General features: G+C 37.9%; 1 long non-coding RNA gene across 1 annotated transcript; it reads right to left on the bottom strand.

Annotated features, from left to right (window-relative positions):
* Nucleotides 1–7,423: 7,423 nt before the first annotated feature.
* LOC148803974 (uncharacterized) lies at nt 7,424–11,536 on the bottom strand. The gene is made up of 2 exons (XR_016080373.1): nt 7,990–11,536; nt 7,424–7,891 (listed from the first exon to the last, which is right to left on the bottom strand). It is a non-coding gene; the product is annotated as an uncharacterized LOC148803974 (long non-coding RNA).
* Between the last annotated feature and the right edge of the window lie 940 nt (nt 11,537–12,476).

Raw genomic sequence — 12,476 nt, 5'->3', positions numbered from 1 at the left:
TTCGGGGAGGGACCCTCCCCAAACCTCCCAATTTGTACCCTGTCAAACAAAACCTCTAATTGGTTAGATTTTCAAAATATAAACCCTCTCCAAGGTTCAAAAAATCAACATGTATCGGTTGATACGTATCGTATCTGGAGCACCCCGATATGCTCTTATAGAAGGTTTATTGGGGTTCTGACTGGTTCAGGGGGTGGAGCAACCTTAAACCGCCCCTTTGAACTGGTTTTGAAAGTACCGATGCTGCCTGATATGCCCTCTCCGCATAAGTCAGTTTCAAAAGTCGCATCTAATTTTCTATCATATATAACATAAATAAATATCAAAATTTTCAATTATTTGATTGAAATATGTAAAAATAAATGTATACATTATGCATGAAGAGTGAGGGTTATTGGGTAGGGATGCAAATAGATCATATCAGATTCGAATTGGGGTATATCCAAATCTGATCCGATAACATATGCTAGATTCAATCTGATCTGAAGATTCAATTGAATCTCACAGATGATTCAAATCTGAATTTGTTAAGGAAGTCAGATATTCGAATATGATCCAATCCAATTTAATTTATGAAATTTTAGAACTTTAATAAATTATTAAAAGAAAAATATAATAATTTATATAAAGAAAAACAAAAAAATATAAGTATTTTTCAATTTCAAAAAAATGCAATACAAGTGAACACTCACATATAGGTTGGACTGGATTGGATAGGGGTGATCTAAATTTGATCCTATTTTATCCAATTTGAAAATCCAATACGGGGTTATCTAATTTGACACAAACAGGATCAGATTCAGATCAGAACTGATCATGATCCAATTCATTTGCACCCCTATTATTGGGTGAGGAAGGTTTAGGGATTCCAGTTTAAAATGTATCCTTTGTTATATTGTTAATTTAATTATAACTATAGAAATTTTAGTAGGGAGGATTGGATCCAGCCTAGTATATTAGCATCGGTTGTAAAATCCCAAAACCTATCCCCACTTCAAAATCCATTTTTCAAACAGAAGGAAAAAGAAAAAATTGCCCTTGTCAAGACGAGTATGGGTGGATAGCCACCGGGTAAGGTGGAAACTGCCATACTCAACACTTTATATACTTGTCTCATTGTTTATGACAATTATGATAGGAACTTTTGCGTCATCCCCACCCAATAAGACTTTAAGACCAATTAGTAATGGAGTCGATTTTGGGTCTATTAGAATTGGGGTCTCATCCCAACATGCTTCCAACATGATCTATGCCTGCACATCTCACTAAAAGTTTGAGATCCACCATGTATAAGATGTGCAAATACAGAAATAAGGGTGGACAAGATCAAGCTTTTTATAAGTCATATGAACTCGCCTTGTAAAAAGCTCAGCTCAACTTGATCCAAATTGAGTTTCAAGCTCAAGCCTAATGAAACTCAATTCATGAAGCTTATAAGATTAATCAAGCTTGTATTATATATAATATTTTTAATTTTTATATGTATAATAAGAAATGATTATATATATAATTTTTATTTTTATATAAAGCTTGGCTCACTATCAAGCTCAAGCCTTAATGTTTTTCTATTGAGCCAACTAATATTCAACTTGGCTCAGCTCATATCCAGTCCTGATTAGGTAGGCACACTGAATCAGGACTGGATCCGGACTAGATCCGGACTCCTCATATCCACTCTTAGATTTTTTAAAGAGATCCTACTCAACTTATTTGTTTGCAGTTTTTTTTTTTCTTTTTTTTTTTTAAACATGGTACCCCCATTTTGTGTAGCCTCTTCTTATTTATTCAAAAGAAAAAGATACAAGATTAAACATACCTTGAATTTTCATAAATTGATTTAAATGTACATATCCTAGTTTTTTAAAAAGACTTAAATATACCTTGTGAGCTGACCCACTGTCCTTCATCAATGAAACATCACATGACTCATTTAAAATTCTTGAAATCCTACTTTCCCCAAACCCTTTTGGGCAAGAAGAAGAAGAAGAAGAACATGGGGAGGAGAGAAGAGGTAAAAGGAAATTGAATACTAGTGAGAAAAAAAAAAGAGAAAGAGATTGAAAAGCAAATTTGTTCCATTTGATATTCTATATTTGATCGGTTGAAAGAAAGTGGAGATTGTTTCAACTTCCAAGTTATGAAACTTCTTGCCCAAGATAAAAATGCCTAGAGTGCTAGATATTAACACTAGCACATTCTCTCTCTCTCTCTCTCTCCAATGCTGGCCCAAACCTTCCTATGTCATGCCAGGCTTGGGTTTTGAGACTCACACATCAGCACAATATGGCACAAAAAAGTGTGTCATGCCCTAATGCCTGCATGGGTTGTATTCAATTGTATATATCAAAATTCATATTGAATAAAATTATATATTTTTTTAATTTCATATATAAACAACTGCATACATTAAAATTCATATGAAATAAAATTTTAAGATTTTTTTAATTTCTTGTTTATTTATTTATTTTAATTTTTTATTAATTTTCCAATTTTGCACAGGTCCACTTGGACTGAGGCTAAGGACCATGTCAGGCTTTCATTTTGGAGATCACATCTCCGCCCAAAAACGCCCCACAACACATCCCCGCCGTGTATTAGGAACATCTCTCAATGATAGTACCAGTCCTAATGATGCCATCATCAGGAGATGTTCCCAATACATGGTGAGGATGTGCTGTGGGGCAGAGATGTAAACTCTCCATTTTGAGAGATTCCAAGCAAGTAAGCATGACCCACCAAGGCTCACATTCCAACATGCCACAACCTAGATCACATCTCTGCCCCACAAGGAACTGTGCCACAGGACATCCCTATCATTTATTGGGAACATCTCCCGATGATAGTACTAGTCTCTATAATGTTATCATCGGGGGATGTTCTCAATACACGACGGAGATGTGCTGTGGGGCATTGTGGGGCAGAGATGTGAACTCGCCACAACCCATGTTCCAATGGGCTGTGGGGATTCATGGGGCACTATGCGTGGGGTGCCAATGTATTGACCACCCACCTCATAAAATATTTTAAAATTTTGAAAGAAAAAAGTATAAGAGTCACAATATATTATATATATTTGAAAGAAATTAGGCTACTTTAGGCTGTATTTGGTTTGAAGGAAAAAATAGAAAAATGAAGAGAAAAATAAAGAAATTTATAAAAGATCAGTAAGCGTTTTCCTACCATTACCTTCCTTTCCCTATATTTTCCTTCAAACCAAACACAGCGTAGTTTTGAAACTATATCTGCTCCTCACCTAAGGCGCCTCATAAATACATCCTACCATGCATTAGTAACATCTCCCGTGATTTTAAGTTATTATTCACGGAAGATGTTTCCAATGCACCGTGGATGTGCATGTGAGGCGCCCGAGTGCGAGGAACAGATCCCGTCTCAACAGTTTTTACCAAAAACTAGGTTGGTCCATGCCGGCAACATTCAAGTCCTACGTGTCTCAAGATCCTCTTTCAAATCTTTTGGCGTAAACCGTGCAGGCATTGCCGTTATTGGCCCTAAAATTTAGGCATTTAATTCCTCTATACCTTCTCCCTGTTACACATAATCAACACAATTATCTATTATTCCAACTGCTAATTACCAATAAAATTCTAACTGCTCTCACCAGTGGCGCAGCGTGGCTCAACGCACAAATCCCGCCGCTGCCTGGTGGCGTGGCGCTGGCGCTGGGCGCGTGGGATAGATAGACGAATCTCTATCAGTATCTGGTGCGCTCCCCACCGTCACCTTCACGAACGTGTCGCCGGGGTAGCACACTTGGAAGTTGGAACCAGCCGATCATCTTTCCTCCTCAACAAAATGGAAGTAAAGCTCCGTAGTCTGTAGTCAATCACGAAATCCTATCTCGAGCCTGCCAGCGTTAATGGCGGGAACAGCAGGTGATTGCGCTGTTTACCCTCGAGATAGGGTGAGAGCTTCGACAGTGTTTTCTCTGTTCTCTCCAACATCACGACCGTAAAGTGAAGAGATCCAGCGGCCCAAGCATACTCCGCTTAAGGCTTAAACACTTCATCCGTATCAGTCTTGTCAGCCATCTAATCGACCATTCTATGTCTCTTCTCTCTCTGAGTCATGGTACGTATTACGTCCCTTCACACGGTCTTCTCTGTTTCTAGGGTTTACATCCTCACCGCAGTCACAGTGATCGTTTTTTCCTATATTTTCAGTAAGCGTCATTGTGATTTTCATGTTCCCTTTTCTGTGTTTGCCATTTTTGGTCGCGTTAGGGTTTCATGATGCATACGAATATAGAGGTTTTGCTTCGATGCTGCAACTAACGTTTGACGTTAGTCGTTAGCGATTTGTATAATGATATTAGAACCACGTTAGGTTTAGGGTTGATGACATCTCTCTCTGGTAGGAGGGTTGATGATCTCTGTCTTTTCGACATGAAGCTAAGAAAGCATTTTGGGAGATGAAAGGATTTTCAGTGCTGTCTGCTGTGTTTGTATTGATTTTGGGGGATTTGTTCACGTCATGAAAAGAAGATGGATCAAGTCATATTTTTCCACAGCTTTCTTGAACTTAGCATGGGCGAAGTCATCATTTGCATGAGAAAAGCTTGCACTAGGCTCAAGAAAGCTGTGGGAAAACATGGGTTGATGCAAAAACAATAACTGTTGGAATTCAATCTCTCTCTCTCACTCTCTCTCTAAATGGTAAGATGATTCTATATTTTCCCCTCAAACGTAATTAAATTTTACTCTATGGCTTGAGATGGTGGCTTCTTGTTTAGTAAGAAAATAATTTATGCTTCCCTTTTTAGTGCATATGACTGACGTTTTATTGGCTTTCAAGCATGAATGGATCATGACTGGTATTTATTTGATTTTCCCAACTAAAGCTCCAACAGCCATGGAAGTCGTTGCTTATGTAACTAGTTGAGCAAATTAAGTTTTTCAGTTCTGATTTGCAGAAGACTTCATGTACATTAATATTGTTGGTGCAGGTGAAGAAGTGATAAAATAAAATTAAGTATGGAGATCCGATAAACAACTTTGCCTTATAACTGAGGGATTCACTTCCGCACATGGCAGGTAGGGAGCTTAGTGATTGGATCCTCCCAAATTGAGTGTCCCTCCTGCACGGCTGCACCAAATCCACAATCTGTAGGTCGGGTGCTGATCCTTTATGAAATGTCGCTTTGGAAAAGTTGATTGGACCCTCTTAAAGTCTTAATCTAGGCACTGTACCAATCCAAGTTTTCCTTCTCAATGATCTTGGTTTCCGAGGTCGCTAACGGATGGAAACCCATCTCCTTCTCTCTCTCCAAACACCCTGAATGTATGATGAAGCTTTTTTAAGGTGAAGGTAAAGAAAAAAAAAATGAAGGATGGAAACTGGAAAGAATAGTGAGGCCGAATCCTCGAACAACATGCAAATGAATCTCGAGATCATTGCAGACCTCCGGAATCAGGCTGAATCAAAACGAATATTGATGGAGGTTTCCTAAAGGAAAATGGCTCTTTCTTTGAAGTAGTAATTCGTAACTGTTCTGATAGTAATTTCGTTACTTTGAAATTAAATGTAGCAGGTGTTCAGCTAGTTCAACTTTCCAAGCGGAGGCAGTTGCTGCTTTTGAAGGTCTTTCTTTTGTGAAACTGGTTAGGTTTTAGAAGAGTTATTAGAATCGAATCGCCTTGAGCTGGTTTTAAGCCTTTCAAGGAAATAAAATGAGTGGCCCAAGGATTTTAACTTTTCCTTATAAGAGATATCCTTCATCTCAGTCAAGAGTTAGAGGTGAAGTTTTCCTTAGTTTTACGTTCGGGTAATGGAGCTGCTCATTTGACTGCTGTGTATAGTTCCTCTAGGCTCTAGCTGTGAAGAATTATTCTCAACTCCGGCCCCCTGCTTCATTGTTAAATCAATTGCCTGATGTCTGGGTAGGTTTTAAGTGCTGCTTTTGCTTCGTGGTTGTTGGTGTCTGTTGTGTTGCAGGTTGCTTTTCTTAGAAATTGCCTAATAACGTAGGTTATTTAGAAAATGTTTCAAGTTTTTCTTTTCCTTTTTTTTCTTGGTGCAAAACTAAAGTGTTTCCAGTTAATATACATATATTAGCTCGTGTTAGATGCAAATAGACAAATTTATAGAGTTAATTCAATATACCATTTCCATATGTTTTGCATCTGTCATCTCAGTGTTAATACTGATGATATACAATGTCATTTGCACTTGTGTATTCATTGTTTGCTAAACAAAATTAATTATTGCCTTGTTTTTCTCTGGTTTCTTCTGAATATACAAGATCGAAGGAAGCACTCTTTTCTGGGTTTGACAAAGTGACATTGTGTATGGGCAACTCAGAACAGTTGGTGGTCTCTCCAAGGAATTCCAAACCCCCAACCCCACCTAGGCACCTATAACAATGCTCTCTCCAAGAAAACTTTAAGCTGTTTTTTTATATTCCCGGGGAGCAAAAAAGTAGTTTCCTTCTATTCCCAGTAACAGAAAAAAGTAATATGGAATAACATTCCAAACGCCCAACTGATTGATTGATTGGAATTAGGATGGTTATTTTACATCTATCTCTCACATACAAATTGACATTGATGACATTTGTAACAGATGTGGTGAGATGGAGGATGTAAAGTTGTAAACCACATCTTCAAAATTTGTGTTTATGCAAACACAAGTTTGGTTTGGTTGACATTAATCTCGGTTTTAGAAGGGCCGAAAGATGAAGATAATTAATAACCTAGTGATAGGTGGAATAGGATCTATCCTAAAAATAGTAATCTTGGCGGCGAGGTGATGGAGAAAATGCCTTTTATCTCCTGGTACCTTTGAATAATAGAAATATGAAAGTTTTGAGAAATCAATTTACCAAAATAACTCTAAGGCTTAATTTAGAAAGAGTACAGTGCAAATACATAGAAGAAAATACAAAATACAAGGTTTTGTGGCAGCTATTGCAAGAAGAGTAATGGGGAAGTTATTGACGTGAGCCGCTTGGAAGGCCCATAATATGACATTGAATTTTAAGGATTTTCCTATTTTATTGAGAGACTCATATGGGTGATTTATTGTCTTAGGAAGCAGTGGATCCTCTTTGGAGAATGAAGAGCATCATTGCTTGTTGTGTTGACTTCAAGGACCTAAGGTTTTTAAAACTGAACTGGACAATGAATCGGTCTGATTATTGGGTCAAACGGTTCGACCATTCGAATGGAACGAATGGCTTATTCTGACAAAAAAATAAAAAATTTTAAAAAAATATAAACCACAAAAAACTGTTGGAAAGTTCGAACAGTCCGATCGCCTGAGTTAGTGGTTTGTTGACCAAACCAATGGTTTTTGGTCAAACAATAGCACGTCCCCAAAAATCACTCTTACAAATATAAAATATAATATAAAGAATTCGACAAGTATTGTAGAGACAAAGAAGAAGAAGAAAAGGATTCTTCGAGAATTTCGTAGGCGACCCAATCTATTGCTTGATTTGCCTCTTGGTACATGTGCTTATAGACTAAACCACAGACGAAGAGGTCCTTCCATTGTTTTCTTGTTCCACCGTTGACCTAGATGGTCGGACTGTTCAGTATGGGACCGTCTAGGCAACCGGTTCTGTTTTATCCCAATCTCAATCCTTGTTCAAAAACCATTAAATCGGTCAACGATACATTGACCCGGGCGATCGAACTGTCAATCCACACACCTGCACATGTTTAGACATGAAAGATTATTAATTGCTTGCTAAAAACACACACATACAGACAGAAAGAGAGACAGAGAGAGAGAGAGGAGTTAATATGCAATCGAATTGATCATGCATCATGTACCTGAGCAAATACAACTTTGAGCTGCGATGTCCAGTCACCTAATGTGTGAATATGCTCAAATAATCATCTCCGGAGGCTATGTAATAGAGAAAGGATGCCTGAAGAAAGAACATAGCAGAAACAAAGCATGATCATCAGTAACTTCAACCAGCTGCAGATAGAAGCCAAACAAAATTTTGCTCAATTATGTGTGTACCATTGCAAAGAAGAAACAACGAAACAGTTGACAAAGATATATTGCCCACTTCTGTACTCAAATCCTTGGGGTTTAGACATATGGAGTGCCAACACATATCTTGGATGGACGATAACCTGAGGAATTGAAAATGAAGAGAAGTATGCACAAGGAATTAATGAATCTCCATTGTAATATCTTGCAATTGATAATATAATATTGGGTTTTATGAGATTTGATCTTACCTTCAAAATCTTCACTGTCTTATAGCCAGACCTGAAGGCGCGAATCAAGCGCTCGCATCAAACAGGTAGTGGGAGTACTAGAAGGCATTGAAACCAATAAGCTTATTGAGGGGTTTTGGAAGCCTAAGTCTGCTCCTTCTGAACCAAGGCTGGGCTAATATGTACGCAATGTGTTAGATAGTGTATGCCCTTAGCTCCATTCAGAATGGTGTACCTTATGACATTTAATGTAAATGAATAAAATACATATTTGATTCATGTTATTGTGGTGTGTTTCTGTGTAATACCCTTAAACTAGACACATATGAGACTCGTGTTAGTTTAGAATCTTTACAGCCGTTGGATAAATCTGAGGAGATTTATCTTGTCAAGGTTGACACTGATGTGCTGCCAAGTTGGATGGGGTGGCTTGTCTCAGCTGCTAGGGTGAGACCTAAGGTACATGCAGTGTGGGTTTTCTTGAAACCCTGAATCGGACCAGAGTTTCAGTATTGCCCTGACCTTGGAGATTGATGGGCAAAACTGGAATGTTACACCTAACCCTTAGACTCGATTATGATACTTCACTAGGTGTCGGATTGGACTGTCTTTGATATGCCAATCAGTGAGATCCTTAGAGGGGGTCAAAACCTGGGTATGTTGGGACAGTCTAAGAATTCATCTGAGTGGGTGATCATAGTGATAGGATCAACCCCTTTGTTGGACAAAGGTAATGATCAGGAATGCACTCTTTGATGGAAACCAAAGTTGTCGACAACCGATTTCAATCGTTGAAATTCGTTTTGCAAAATATATTTATATAAAGATATACATATATATTACGGTTTCAAAATGTTTGCAAAAATGTTTTAATTTCCGGGATCCATGTGAGTAGAGAGTGCAGCATTGTTCCTTGTAGCCGAGGGATATGTTCTCTCTTGTCGGGCAGTGTTTGATCATTATGGGCTAAGAGGTTAAGTGTAAGATATACATATATATTACGGTTTCAAAATGTTTGCAAAAATGTTTTAATTTCCGGGATCCATGTGAGTAGAGAGTGCAGCATTGTTCCTTGCAGCCGAGGGATATGTCCTCTCTTGTCGGGCAGTGTTTGATCATTATGGGCTAAGAGGTTAAGTGTAAGACCATTAAGGGTAATACCTGATGGGCTAATCTTGCACCTGCCCACAGTCCTTGGGTTTTTATAAAGTGGCTTGACCCAAGGACCACTTAGTGTAAGTGTTGAGCCCATTAAGAGCTCATGGTGATGAGCTCAGGGGTTCACTGTGTCCTACAATGAATTCGGCCAGGCCTTGTAACAGAGGCTAGGCTGAACCCATGTGGTTGATGTGTAGATCAATGTTTAGGTCTCACGCCATACAAGGAAATCCAACTGGGCACCAGTTTGGAAGGTTAGTGAGCACATGGACTTAATGGGCCTAAAGCCCAAATCGAACTTGTTTGATTTGATTAATTAAAGAGGGGCGATTCTGGGATTTAAATCAGCAGATAAGATAGGGAGTTATCCCTATCCACTCAGAGAGTCCAAATCCAAATAATGATTTGGATTAGGAAACTCCTAATAAGATTAGGAGGGTTGATCTTAACCTGCAGATAAGATAAAGGTTTATCCTTATCTCTTAAAGAGAGTCCAGATTCAAATAAGGATTTGAATTAGGAAACTCTGAGATTAGGAGTTGCTCCCTTTAAGGCTATAAAAGGAGGAGGAGGGCGAGCCTCCATACACTCAATCTGATCTCAAGAGAGAAAGAAAGTTACAGTAAAACTGCGCCATCTTCTGCTCTTGCCTTCTCCTCTTGCTGCCACCATTGTCAGTTCGTTTTCCACTAATAGGAGCGATCAAGAAGTGTTATTGATATCAGTTTTTTGAGAAAAACTGATATAAAATCGTACTCACATACCCTCATTGAATTCTTGCTAAAAGATTCGGTTCTTGTGAAAAACCACCTGTTGATTCTGCTCCACCCTACACTGTGTCATCTTCAGTGAAAGTAGTATTTGGAGATTTCCTTGGACGTGAATATCTTCATTGGGAGTTATTATTTCTCCATATCAAGTATCTCCCTCTCCTAACTTTTGGTTTCAGATTTGGTTTAATTCTTGATTCAAGATTAACCCTTGAAAAATACAATTTTTCTAAAACAGGGAATATAATTCCCATATAAGAGAGATAAATTTTTAAAATTTCACCATACTTTCTATTGGATTCGACTATCCATACGATGGATCTTTCGATCATGAACACCAACAACGTGACCCCAAAATCACCAAAATTACTAGCATCCAACTTTTTCCGGCCTCCATATTATCTCCACGACGAAAGTTCTATGGATCAAGAGATGTAGGCAACGTCATCCTGGTCCACTTGTTGTCAAAGTAATGTCCCACCGCTCGTCAAATCATCAATCCATTCAACAATGAAATGATGTTCTTTGAGCACGTCCATACGTAATAAACCATCCAACCTGTTTTCGGTTTTCCAAACCACTGCAACTGGTTGCTGAATACAGTAATGGATGGTGCAAACTGTAATCCTGGTTCACATTTATATCGCACTCTTCTCCTTCTTCAAACCTAAAAAAAGATTACAGAGATTCCAACAATGCAAATGTCCTCCTTACACACACATCATCATCATTGTAAGATTTACCAAAATCTCAGCTTCTGTACGCATCATGATCCCTTCCATCTCTACTTTGTCTCTTCCATTCGCACTTGACAGAGAAAAGCCAAAAATTAAAACTACCGAAATGCCCCCAGTTTCCTCGTTTAACTATCAAGTTCACCAATGAACAGAATGATGAAGAAACGCCGGTACTGGATGAACTTCTATGTGAAGAGGCCAACGCAGATGGAAACCCAGAGCGCTAGGACCCAAACTCGCTTCCAGTTGTCCTCTAGGAAGTAGGCCGCCTTCCGGTAGTATTGCTTGCTGGGGTTGGGCTCTTTGGTCAGAACCAGCTTCTGGCTCAGTAATTGGCTGAGGTTGCGATTCTGGGTCATCCCCAGATTCGTCAATTGGCTGGGTGCTTGCAGAAGCAGCATCTCCAAATTGTAGACCTGTTAGACAGTCCTATACAAACATCGTTAACACAATCCAGAAGCTATGAACAGACTCTACAGATTTATGTAGATTTTAGATCTACTTGCTTGCTCGAAGAAACCATTAACCGACCTCAATGTAACCCAGGTTATCAAGGTCCGACACTTTCTGCGAATGGTTTGTTTACCGCTAAAGCCAGACAGGAGTAGAAACCTTGAAGAAGAAGCCATGGAAGTCCCGGTTTTCAGAGGAAGTGATGAGAAAGAGAGAGTGGAGAGATATTGACACTTGCCAGTAGAGAGATATAGAATATTAACACTTGTTTCCCATGCAATATATATATATATATATATATATATATATATATATTTATTTATTAAAATTATTTCATACGTGTGTGATAAAAGATTTTATTTACTCAAACAATAGAGTGCCACGAATACACCAATCGTATATATTATTCATAATAGCATTTGGCAGACAGTTCTCGAACTGTTACATGCAGGCAACATGGTATGACCTGGTTTGTCAGTCATTTTGCTTTTACCCTCTACAAATATTTAACTATATATTTTTTGAACAAATATGTAACTATATATAGGACAATTAATAGGTCGACCAAAACATAGATAAGCTTTATTAGATGTTTTAACCATCGAAAAATGGATCTCTTTCAAGACTATAGTTTGAAAACATCCGATATTTTAATCCAAAGTTTTGAAATTGAATTGATCGAAAAATCGGTTAATTGAACTGGTCAGTTTAATTTCAGTTTGGTGTTTTTAAAAATTCAAAAGGTATTGGTTTGATTTCGGTTAATCAATTTAAAAAATCGGTGATTAATTGAACCAAACAGTATACATATTTTTCTATATATTTATGTATATTATATATTATAAATTAATAAATACGTGTTATATATATTTATAATATATTATTTATTATTTAAAATATAATATTTTATAGAGTCAAAAAAATAAAAAAACTGACAAACCGAACCGTTAGTTAACCAAACCGGTCAACCGACTGATTTCAATTTGGTTCTGATTACCTGTTTTCCAAAAACCACTACTATCGGTTCGTTTTACAAAAAAAATCCACCCAAACCATAAGCACCCCTAGGTCAGTCTAATTGAATTAGAATTTCCTAGTTATGACTCCGAGTTTTATTTTAGACCCAAAACCGTCTGATTGGGATTCGGATCGGATAGTTCGACTAT

The sequence above is a fragment of the Nelumbo nucifera genome, chromosome 1 (assembly GCF_055504915.1).
Source record: "Nelumbo nucifera cultivar China Antique chromosome 1, China Antique-T2T, whole genome shotgun sequence".
Classification (NCBI taxonomy): domain Eukaryota; kingdom Viridiplantae; phylum Streptophyta; class Magnoliopsida; order Proteales; family Nelumbonaceae; genus Nelumbo; species Nelumbo nucifera.
Note: the sequence above shows the minus strand (reverse complement) of the source record. Positions and strands in the feature narration are given on the sequence as shown.